Source organism: Alexandromys fortis, unplaced genomic scaffold (genome assembly GCF_014885135.2).
Source record: "Alexandromys fortis isolate MF-2015 unplaced genomic scaffold, M_Fortis_MF-2015_v1.1 scaffold_91, whole genome shotgun sequence".
Lineage (NCBI taxonomy): Eukaryota > Metazoa > Chordata > Mammalia > Rodentia > Cricetidae > Alexandromys > Alexandromys fortis.
This window is the reverse complement of record NW_026067968.1, coordinates 2,478,666-2,491,154: the sequence shown is the minus strand read 5'-3', so window position 1 is coordinate 2,491,154 and position 12,489 is coordinate 2,478,666.

The following is a 12,489-nucleotide window of genomic DNA, read 5'->3' as shown; positions in this document are numbered from 1 at the left end:
TCCCCATCCCAGTCAAGGGTGGGGCTGATACAAGCCAGCAACATTGAGATGAAACACTTGGAATACTAGTGGGTTTGGAGTGTGCAGGCCTGATAAGCTAAGGAGAGCCCAGACAAGCGCCCAGGTAAACTCAGTAAGAAGCTGCCATAGGTGGGTGGTACCACTCCTGTCCTGGAGACAGCTCAGGCAGAAGTCAGCAGGGCATCTCAGAGTGAGAAGAGATGGCTTTGAATCCCTGATCTGTCACTCATCAGGAGAAAAGCTGTGCACAGGCATTTTGACCTCTCTGACCTGAGGAGCGAAGCTCAAGGCAGCGTGCATCTCAAGTGAAATTTGGGTGAGACTAGGGAGCAGAGATCTAAGCCCTACTGTGTGCCCTACTGTGTGGAGGCGACAGATGCTCAGTAAACTGCTGCTGGTTTGCCTTCCGCAAGCGTCACAGCAAACATCAATCCTCACATAATCACTACACATGGGGTGAAAGTCAGGGACCACACCACGGGAGAGTACAAGGTCAAAGGGCATCAGAATAAAGGCATCTAGAGCTGCGGCTAAGCTTGAGGTGGGATGTGGGAGGGTCTCTTTGCTTTCTCAAGGCCTCAGAGTCCAAGCCTGTGTCTTGGTCATGGCTGAATTGATGACCCTGGTCAGCTCTAGCTCACACAGCGTTTTGTTTGGCCTCTATGTTGTTTTGTTTTATTTTTTGATTTTTAATAGAAATAAACATTTAAAATGTAGGTGAGAAGCATTAAAATAAGCCTCATCCTGACCCCAGAAGATGATCAGACAGTGAACACAGGCACAGGAACCTGGACCTAAGGAACAAACACCTTCTTCAAAGGAGATACCCGCTCTCCAATCCACCAGTGTCTTCACTGACTCTGTTTTCCATATGTTCGAATGTCAGCTTCTCTTTTACAATTTATGAGCTTCATAGACTTAGGAAATTCTGGAACATTTATTTGACGTTATGGTGTTACAACTAGGAACAATAGAGAAGGGTGGTTGTCTTACATTGCTATTACTATAACAAATACCTGAAGAAGGGTGAGCTTATAAAGAAAAGAGGTTTATTTAGCTCATACTCCTGGAAGTCCAAAGGCATGATGCTGCAGCATAAACTTGACTTGGGTAAACACTATCCTGGGGCTGGCATCGCATAGTAGGAGCAAATGTGAATGGCAGAGCTCACATGCTGAGAACAAGAAGTCAGAACGTGAGTGGGTCCCACAGAAATTATCTGAAGCCCTTCCCAGAGGAAGGCAACCAAGAAACTGATGATGTCCTAGGCTCCACCTTTTAAAAGCACCACCACTCTTATCAGAACTCGAGGCACAAAGCCAGAATTGTGAGTTCAAAGTCAGCCCTGGTCTACAGAGTGATTTCCAAGCCTGCCAAAGCTACCCAGGAGGAACCTATCAAAAATAAATAAATGAATAAATAAATAAATAAAACTAACAAAAACATCCCACCATGCTCAATCTTGTCATATTGTGTTCCAACCCTCCTATCTGTGAAAGCTTGGGGTACACTCTTAGGTCACAATCGTGCTATAGCATGGTCCACCATTAATACTGGCCCTTAGTATGTCTCCTGGGTTTCCACACCACACAGAAAGGCACAGAAGCTCTGACACACGCGGAACAATTGATGGACATTTTCAATTTTCCCCCAATAGCACTTTCTAAAGTTTAACTTGTTCGTACTAGAACCAGGCGTTGGTATCAGATTCTGCACATATTCATATCTGCGGTTTTTGTCGCCAACAGCATCCATATTTCATTGTTCTTACCCAGGTGTTCTGCCACCTGACGGCTTCTGAGACACATTTGGCCCGCAGTTCTGGTTCAAAGGATTCAAAACTTCCCTGCGCCCCGGGGGAAAGGTCTTTTGACAATTCCTCATCTCCATTTTCCCTTGATGAGCTTGCGAGGTGGGAAAGAGACAGATATGAAAACTCTGCCTGCTCTGTGGAAATAGCACAACACAAAAAGGGCAATAAAAACAGTTGAACAGTTGAGGGCAAAGGAATTTTCCCCACTAGCAAGACCAACTGCTTGCAGCATTTCATTTACCCAAGGACACTGTGTTTTCTCAAATATCCCATAGTGATTATCTGGCAAAATCTCAAAAGATTTTTTTTTAACACAAGTTGTCTTTGGTCAATAAATACCACAGCTGAAACATCCTGGGGGTAGAGATTTATGACCAAAGCCTAGCAAATGCACCCATAAATCAGTTGAGGAAGCTCTCTGGTAGCCAGTTTGACTTTATGCAGAAGTTAGCAGAGGCCAGGGGCGCTTAGGAGGTCACCATAAGTAGGCTCAGAACAACTTTTGGCAAGAAGGGATGGGCTCAGAGAGTACTGTTTATCCAGCCACGAGGGGACGAGCCCATCTGCCTTTGCACAGTTGACACCTCTGTCTCCTCTTTTCTTTTGTTCCCAGGCATTGGCAAAGAGAAGAGTGTCATGGAATAACCAGGGAACTGGGTTTTCATTCCAGGTATACCAGTTGGCTGTGTGAGCTTAGCTGAGTCTCTTGAGTCCTCTGATACTGTGGAGGGGTTTCTGATTTGAAAACTACTGATGATGGTACCCACCCCACTGGGCTGTTGTCAAGATTAAATAATGTATTTGAGATGCTAACGTCTTGCCTTTCCAATGAAAGCAATTGATCCCATGTCAGTCTTACGGATAATATTTATAAGGTGTCTGGCACTGTGGCAATGTTCCATAAATTACTCTTAGCCTGTTCAGCTGTGTTAATTTAAGGATGACTATAGATGATACTGTGTACTTATTAACAGCTTCCTCCAGAGGCAAAGCTTCATTAAGCTTTTGTGTAGTGTGTCTTGAGATGGTGTCCCCTTCTCATCAGTGTAATCCTCTCGGCTTCAAGGTCTAGACTAGTCCTGACCTTCATCAGGTTTCCTGTCTGAACCTCCAACTCAAGACTCTCTCAAGTTAGCTCCCCCCATCTCTCTATCTCTCAGCTCTCTCCCTGTGCTGTCTCTTCTCACCATCTTTTCCTTCCTTTCCCCTTTCTCTCCCTCTCTCCTCCTCTTCTTTCTCCTCTAATTCCTGTTAGTGGCTATATTATTGATCCTGATAGCTCCATGTAGCAAGCATCTGTCTTCTGTCCCTTGATCCTGAATTCCACGTCTACATTGACCTCCCACCTAATGTTTTTCTTATGACATCTCATGGCAGGGTGAGGGTTGGGGGTCAGAACTGAACATCTTTCCAGACTCATCCTTAGATGTTCACCTGGCCATGCACTGAAAGACAAGGAGGTAGCATAGCAACAGGAGCAGACAAAGCACCGGCCAGTACTTGGAAGAGCTTACAGTTGGTCTGCCTCCAGCCCTCCTCATCCAGCTGTCAACAAAAACATGTCCTGTGAGAGCCCACCCCAGCATGGATGATGACTCAGAGAAACTGCATCCCTGGGGTTCCATCCCTACTGGAAGAAGGTTCTACCAAAGATGGTCTCTTTTCCACAGCAAGTGTGCAGCCCATCCATTTCTTTCACTTCATGAGCCCTGTGATTCTCTTTCCTCCCTCAAAGTATTTCTGTTGGGAGCAAGTATCTGTGTAGCAGCCACCAGGCTCAGTACCTGATATCAGCCTCCATGCCTTCCTTTCCTGCACACAAGCATCTTCCAGTTGATGGACGTCACCTCCTAAGTCCCTCTCACTTGTTCCATTTCTACATCCATTGTCTCCTCCTGTTTCCACCACCCGTGCCTGTTAATGGATACCTGTGGCCCACTGCTTATCTCTAGATCCTGTATTTCCCCCAAACATATCTCACAGGGTAGTAACAATAACTTCATACCCAGAAGTCTGGTCACATGATCTAATTCCCTGGCTTTAAATATTCTGACCTCCTTATGCCCTCAGTGTAAACTACCCAGTGTCTCCATGGAGAACCTGCTGCTCCGGTTCCTGCTTGCATCCCTGGTCCAAGTTTCTCCTCCCCCTCTTCGTCTCCTTGATAGAGATGATAGAATCCCACTGTCTTCCTAATATTCTGTGATCTCCTAAGCCTCCAAAACTTGACCTGTTTCTTCTGCCCAAAGGAAACTTTGCCTGTGGCTACCTCCCATGCCAGGATCAAGTCTCAACTGAGTGTGAGCTACTCAGAGATGCTTCTGTGAGACCTAGATAGGTCTCTCCTATGTTCTTTCCTCATCTTGGCTTTTTCTCATAAGTTCTTTGAGCTTTGTAGTAAATCATTAGTCATGAATCAGTCTAGGATTTGATGGAGTTTGGGGGCCAATGTTCTTTCCTGTGCATACTAAACCATTGAAGGAATAAGTCTTAGAAGAGAAGTACAAATTTCCCTTTGTCCTCTAACTTACCTTGCAGTGGGAAACACCCCGTCTCTCACCTACAGATTCATCTTCTGCCATTCCAGTATCCAGAGTTCAGCAGATACCTAAATCTTTAAAGGGAAAAGTCTAGAAGCAACTGATGCATTGAAAATTCAACATTGTTCTGCACAGCATGGTGCAGTCATGAATGCTCTTGCTTCATCCCACCCAATAAATAACCAGGCAATGTTTCTGAGCTGTAAACACAGCCTGCCTATCAGTCACTGAGGAGTCAGGTTATGAGATAGGCTTTTTGATATCACAATGCTTTGCTTAAGTCTTCCTTGTTTTATTTAATTTTGGCCCCTGTATATGAGTGTTGCGGTGCCAACAATTATTTATCCATAAGAGGTATGAAATGAGCCTCCTTCAGTTGAAAGAGTGAAGGTGAAATCTTTATTATGGTATACCACGAGTCATTCTGTTTTATTGCTGGTCATTGCTAATCTCTTCCTGGGCCTAATTTATGCATTTAACTTTATTATAGGTATTCATGGGTAAGTAAAACGGTGTGTAGAAGGATCGATACTATCTATGGCTACTGAACACTCTAGGGTCCTTGGAACATGTCCTCTTTAGGGAAGGAAGGACACATGTGTTGTTATGAGCTCTGCATATAAACTTTAAGCATATGAAGCTGTGGTATTATAATCATGGACAAGTGGCCAGTGGAACAAGGTTGGGACTTTACAGTTGGCCTATTAGGAAAGGTTGTGGGAAACAAGGACTTGGCATGGCCCCTAGGATGTCCTGGGTCTCTCATTCCTCATCAGATTCTCTGTCCTACTGTGTGATTGGACACCCAGCTCTCTTGTGGTCACTTGACAAGTTTGCACTTATCTCAAAGCAGAGAATTCTCTCACACTGTCAGCATGAATGCCTCTGTCCTTCCAGTCCTAAGGGGACAGCCACATAGATTGCTCTGCTTGGCCAAGTCTTCTGACACATGCCTATGCCTTCACGACCATCAAACATTCTTACCCGAAGTGAAAGGCATGGAAGAGGCACATGGAGAAGGCAAGTCATTCTCTTTTGAACTCTGACTGGCTTTCAAGGCTCTTTGTATCTGTGACAATTTCTCCCACTGTCCTCTTGAACAGCTGTTTAGGTCCTGGTGGTGCACAGAGGACAGACACTGACAAGGCAGACACCATTTGGTGACTATATAACCACAGAAATACTGCCACAGTTTTCTGAAATTCTAGCTTTTCACCTGAAGGTAGTAGAAATAGTGATAGGTACCAGAAACAAGGTCCAGGTGATGCAAACTACACCCCCAGCTTCTTTTCTGAGTGACACTGTTCCAGGATATCTAAAGAGCAGATCCCCTTTGGTGTGTTACTATCACCCTTCAACCAGATGGGAACCCCTCTGCTTTGGCAAAGTAATCTAAGCAAATTTATATTATTCTGTTCATTACCAAAGACAGGAAGGACAAGTAGATTCACTTTTCCATAGGAAGGAATGCAGGGACTTGGAGTTGTCATTCATTTGTTCTATGCATAGTCAATGACCAAATAGGACACAGGGCTTGACTCTTTCCTTATGTGATGACATGGGTAACTTTCCAGAGGACAGATACTCATCTCGGATTTGGCTCACTCTGTTGGAAGGAAGAGTCACTTGTTCCTCCCGGCTGTCCGGCTAGCTTAGACCCAAAATAATCACACAGAAACTTTATTATTTAAATCACTGTTGGCCCATTAGCTCTAGCTTCTTATTGGCTAACCCTTACATAATAATTAACCCATTCCCACTAATCTGTGTATTGCCAACTGGCAGTGGCTTACCGGCAAAGTTACAGCATGTCCGACTCTGGTGGTGGCTCCATGGCATCTCTCTAACTCTGCCTTCCTCCTCCCATGCCATAGGCCAAGCCAGATCTTTATTCATTAACTAATAAAAGCAACACAAGGAAAGAAGGATCTCCCACACCATCACTCCTCCTTCCCATCACATGGTCAACACATCTTTGTTTTGCAGATAAGGAAAAAGGCCGAATAGAATAAGAATCTTTCCTGCTGGGACATTGCCCAGGGGGCAGCACAGTGAGACACAGCGATGTTGTCTCTCCCACATCATCTTGTATTACTGTTTTCTAATGTCCAGGAACAGAAGTGATGGGCTTGGTCACCAACAGGGTCTGGGAGAACTACAAAGTGGTACATGGAACATGCTGGTCTCCACAACGGGACAGGCTGGTCCACAGCTTGTGCCACTTGGCATCACACATGCTCTGTTGGTGTCAGAGCTTCCCTGGACATTTCCCTTCACAGGGTGGTCCGTGGCCACATGCAAACATCGGCTGGTCCTCTGCATGTGTGGCCTGGCCGAGTCCTCCTGTCTCCTCTTGCCTTGCTAGGCACTCTCCATTTCCCACTGTCTTCTGGTTTTCACTGACTGTCAGTTAGCTGCCAGTTCCTGCCACTGGGCTTGGGAAGGAAAGACCTTGAAGGCAGCGGCTTGGAGAAAGATCAACTTCAGCTTGGGACACTGGCAAGCTTGCTCAGATGCCCCACCCTGTAGCTGCTGGACCTCCCTGACCAACTCTGCATCTTGAAGACTCTATAACATTGACTTTGTTTTTCATTTTCTTCCAAGCCCAGGGCCATAGCTCTCCTTATCTGGAATGATTTTGTATCCTTCTAGTGACTCCTTATCTCTCTTTTGGTCAGGGGAGCTATTGGCCAATCTAACCCAGAACTATTTTTGACACCCCCAGGTGGAGACTATTTCTACAATTTTTTTTTGATGCAGAGTTTTTCCTGTGTATTTCTACATTTTTAATGGGTTGAGAACATCAAGTTAAAATGAAAAAATAAAATAAAGGTCTAATCTTGTTACTCTCTGAGCCTTTACTCCTTACACAATCCCACCTTACACCCTTTGACAGCCATCTTCCCACCAAACTGTCAGCTCCCCCTCTCTACTGCTCAGCCCCGGCCCCACACCAGGTTTTAGCTCACATATGTAGAATGTACCACAGATGTGGCCTGAGAAGACACAGATTTAAGCCCCACCTCCATTGTTCATGAACTAGGTGACTCTGTTTCCTTATCTGTTTAATGGAGTGTCAACGCATGTGGTTAGAACTAATATTTAAATCTGTGTCTATCACCAGAGTCAATGGGAAGAGATAAACATAGCATCTCAAAGCTCTTTTGCTCATGGTACTCCATTCTCACTTGAGGTTCTGCTTTGAAGGCTGTCCCCAGCTGAGAACAAGGTCCTTTCCAGTCCCTTTTGTGGGACTCTTCATGTGACCCCACCTTATATGACTTGGCTTTCCTGTGTTCTTTGTTGAAATTTCTCTCCTTTGAGCCCTGCTTTCAGGGTTCTTTCCAGCATGCTCACTACTGTGCCTTTGGAAGGTCCAGATGGGACCACCTAGAGAGACTCCTGGTTTTCATGAGTTCAGCACACTTGCTCTCCAGGCCCAGGAAGACATTTGCCATTTTCATCTACGGTCTTAGACCTCCTTCTCATTCTCTTCCTTCCTCACACTTCAACATGAAACAGTGCCTACAGTACATTAAAATATTCTGGCTGTCTCCATCCTTCTAAAAATACACAGAGACATCTCACATGTACACGTGGTAGGCGGACCTGGAGATCGCCTCCCAGGTGACAGAAACACCCAAGCATGTGCCCCTTCTTAGGATGGATGCCGACAATTTCTGGCCCAGCCTTCCAGAGAAAAAGCAGCTAAGTGACAGAGGCATTTGCTATGGAGCAAATGTTCCATCTTTTTGTGGCCCTTTTGAGACACTGTGGAGCTCCCATTCATTCAGAGAGGCTGGAGAAAGCCTTGTGACCTAGTGAAGACAGCATGTGTCTAGGCCCCTTCCTTGGTGTTTTCAGATCTAAATAAAGAAGGGCAAGGTTTTCAAATTCCTTCTTTTGTAAATCCAGAGTGTCTTGCCAGCTCTAAGGCTCCCTTTTCTTCCTGAAAGGAGGCATCATGTTTTGTGAGAATCTAGTCACCAACCAGTTTCTGGTCTCTGGAAAGCTTGGGTTATCTCTGAACCTGTCTCTATACTTCCCAAACTGAGACTCTCTAGTTACAGATGTTTCTCTGGCTCCAAAGTGCTGGGAGCTGTCATGTGGAGCTGTAATGTGTAAGACATGGTTTGGGTCTCAGAGGCAGAGTTTCTTTTACAGCTTGCAAGGATTGCTTCCCAAGGCGATATGCATGGTTGCCCTTCAGCAGATTCCAGGACCAGGTTGGTGCGGTGACCAAAGAAAGAAGGAAATATGAACCCACTGAGCGGCCAGACATCTCTGTCTTGCTGTAGCTGGTGTCATTTCTATTCTACAGAATACACAAGGGAGTGGGTAAGTTAGAATTCACTCTCGTAGCAATCACAGAAACCCATTTCTTAAAGGACTTCTTCAAGTTGGGAGAGATGACTGAGCAGCGAAGGACACTTGCTGCTCTTCTAGAGAACCCAAGCCCAGCATTTGCAGCTACCTGAGCATCTGACAATTAATTCTTCTAGCCTCCATGAGTGCTCACTCACCCACGGCACACACACATACATACAAATCCAAAATAAAAAGAAATCTTTAGTGCGAGGCTTATTCAACACCCGCACTGGGTGGCCTTTTCAGGAATCCTGAAGTGTGAGAAGCGATTTTGTTTATGAACGGCTATGAAGTAAGATAAGTCCATTTTGGGTTACAGTTCCATTAATGCAGTTGTGCAGAGGATGTTTTTAGCAATGATGAGCTGACGTCTCTCCTCGTACACTCTCTGGGTTCAGTAAGGACCCATTTAGCATGATTTGGTCTTTTGAGAAAATCATGATTCTTTAATGAGTGCCCCGTGTGTTCACTCTTGCATGCCCTTAGTCGCCGTATTAAAGAGGCTTTGATGATGAGTGTTTTGTAAATATGAGGCTAAAAAAAGTGAGGTCAGTTTCTTACAGCAGGGCTCTTCTCAGCCTGCGGTGCACAGATGTGTTCTCGGAACCCCAAGAGGATGCTGCATCGGCTGCATCTCCAGGGTTATTTTATCCTAGATCCCCTCTCTTGCAGAGCTTCTCCCAGCACTGATGTCCACGGCAATCTGTGTTTCCTTAGTTAATCTTCATTCCTCTCATTGACTGAATTTGTGAGGTTTTCCTATCACGTGGAAGAAGATGAGTGGCTATTTCCTCTATTTTAGACACTCTGCAGTTTACAGAACATCTGTCTCATTTACAGCATGTAGAGAGAGGTGGATAGGTCCCCTCAACTGTGTTCACAAAACAATGTGCATTCCCATTCATTTTGGTTGATATGCTATTTGGGTTTGGCCTGGAGACCGAGACCTGTAATTCCAGCCATTTTGAGATGCTGAGGCAGAAGGATCACAAATTCAAGCCAGTGTGTGCAACTTAATGACACTCTGTCTCAAAATAAAAAGGGTTTAAGAAAAAGTCAGATCAAGCTGAGGACATAGCTCTGTAGTGGCCTGTCATGCTTCAGACCCTAGACTTGGTTGCCGGTACTGAACAAAAGGAAGATTCCTGAATAAGCCTTCCCCTCACTTCTCTGAGTATGTGTGGAAGCAGGGAAATAATATTTGGGTCTACTAACATGCAACCTGCAAGCACGTGATGGTCCAAGCTCCAGGCATCAGGGACCAAGGCAGATCCCGGAAAGAAAGGTACCTGTGATAGCCAGGGATGGAGTCACTGATGTCCAATACACGATGCTGGACCTGAGGAAGTTGACCCAGGAATTAAGGATACACAGATGCCATATATCTACAGGGATTTGAAGGCTCCTCCATCCCCACTATTTCCTGCTTGTGTTTCTCCTCACCTAGCCTCCCCAGGGTGTGGCTGAAGTCCTCATACTGGGCCTCAAGGGGTGCCTTCTATACATGCCAGGATCCAGAGCCTCCATGAGTCTAGAGACTGCTTTGAGATCAACCCACTGTCACAAGGGAGCTTAATGGAAACTCATGGAAAACCTACTTTTTGGAGACACAGCTGACATCGTGGTAGTTTCTGGAACTCAGAAAAGACGGGTACTCTGGGACAATGACAACCTTGTAACCAAGAATCACAGTACAGCAGAGCTGACAGGGATGACAGACAAGACAGCAAAGGGAAGTCCGCACCCAGGAGGGGAGAGACTGTTAGAGAACCTTTAAGGGAATGCAAAGTGTTTTTAACTTCTCCAAAAGAACAACCGGGAGAGGCAGACGGAAGCACTCGGGGAGGATTCTGTTCTGGAGAGCAGTACAAGGAGTCGGGAATCTCCCTGTATCAAAACTCATCCTGGAAACAAACATAGCACCTTAAAAAACTGCAGGTCTCTGTGCTGAGTGAGGGAAGATTTGACATAGTGGCAAAAGGTAAAAAGGATCCAGGACAGGAAGGGACAGAGACAGCGTACCTCCCTCCCCCACACCCCAGAAGAGGAAGAGCAGTAACAGCCACAGGGGTGTGTGGCTGTTCCAAGCATTGGGCTGTGCCATCTAGAAAAGGGTCACGTGCAACAGCTGAGAAGAAAATTCCACATAACATAGGAGGAAATTCAAAGGAAAAACACGAAACCTAAGCTTCCTAAAAGAAATGAAAACCACATTGACATGGGATTTCCCTCACAGGACTGTACTCCAGAAGAGCAACCATAAAGGGAAACATCCAAGAGGGGAAAGTCCTCGATTCTTTGGTCATCCCAAGCAGTGCTCAAGAGTGAGGATAACACAACATGAAAAAACTGGGATATGGGCTGGCAAGATGGCTGAGGGGGTGGGGGTAGGCGCTTGCTGCCAAGCCTGGAAATGTGAGTTTCATCTCCGGGATCCACATGATGGAAGGCGAAAACTGACTCCTACAAGCTGCCCCTGAACCTCCAGACCTGTGCTGTGGAATGCACTCTTTCTCCCCAACAAATGCTATACAAAGAAATTTGAGACACTGAGCATGGGCGAGCTAGCAAGGCAGCCACAGAGATCAGAGCAAGGCTTTTTGGCATTGTAGCCAATCCCCTGTGGCCTGTGGGTCATAGTTCAAAAGTTCAAGTGCAGAGTCTCCTATAGCCGTGAGCCCCTGTAATCTTTTAAGCTATGAGCTTTTAGCATACAATGACAAAACGTAGCTGTCAGAATCCTAGAGGACAGTAACGGGGACACTAGTAAGAGAGGCTGATCATAACACAGAAAGGCCTTCCCTGGACAAACACTGTGTCCTATTTTACAATGTCTGTCCTCCAGACCTTGACCACAATTCTGTGACCTTGCCAGCTCCATCCTACATGACGTTTTCTTGGTCTGGCTCTGTTAGCTGCCAGTGGCTTTTTTCAGTGGTACACATTCCCAACAGCACTTCCTGAGGTTGCCACTGCTCCATTCTTACAACCTCCTGCCTCATCGACCCCCCTCCCCGAAGCACCACCTACTGGGAAGTCAGTACTATAGGGAGCAATCTTGACAGCACCATGACGTGAATGTCCTTCTGTCCACTTCCCGGTTGCATCCTTGTTCTTGTGTCAAACCCCTTAGGTGGATTTTCGCTGTCTGCACTTCTGTCTGCAGGGCGGTCTTTGAGGCTCTCACCAGAACTGCCGACCGAACCCTGCTCAGGCATTCTAAGACTTCTCTAGTCAACATCACCCCACTTTTCCAAATTTCTCCCACAGAATGGTTGGAAATGTTTTCCAACTGTGGCGTTCCAATAGTTATCTAAAGGGCACAAGTCCCTCCCAGCTCCAGGATCCATCTTCCGTGTGAGTCAGCACCTTGCCACTGAACTCAGACACCTCAGGAGGACGATGCATGAGAGGGAGGTTTATTCTGTCTCATCACTTCAGAGTCTTCAGCCTGTCATGGAGAGGTCATGTGAAGGGCAGCTTATGTCACGGTTGGTAGAAGGTGGAAAGGAAGAAGGCCTGTACTCATTGGCTCTGTTTTCTCTCTCTCAGTGGGATGGTGCCACCAATACGCAGCCGGGGGCTTCACCTCTCAACCAATCCTCTCTGGAGATGTCCTCGCAGTGAGGACCCCGGGCAGCTTTCCTTCGTTCTCTAAGCAATTGTCGCAATCCAAGCCAGGTAATGTCAGAGCATTTAGAGACATTCCCTTGCATCTGATGTCAGCCCTTCTGCCTCTCCGCCCAA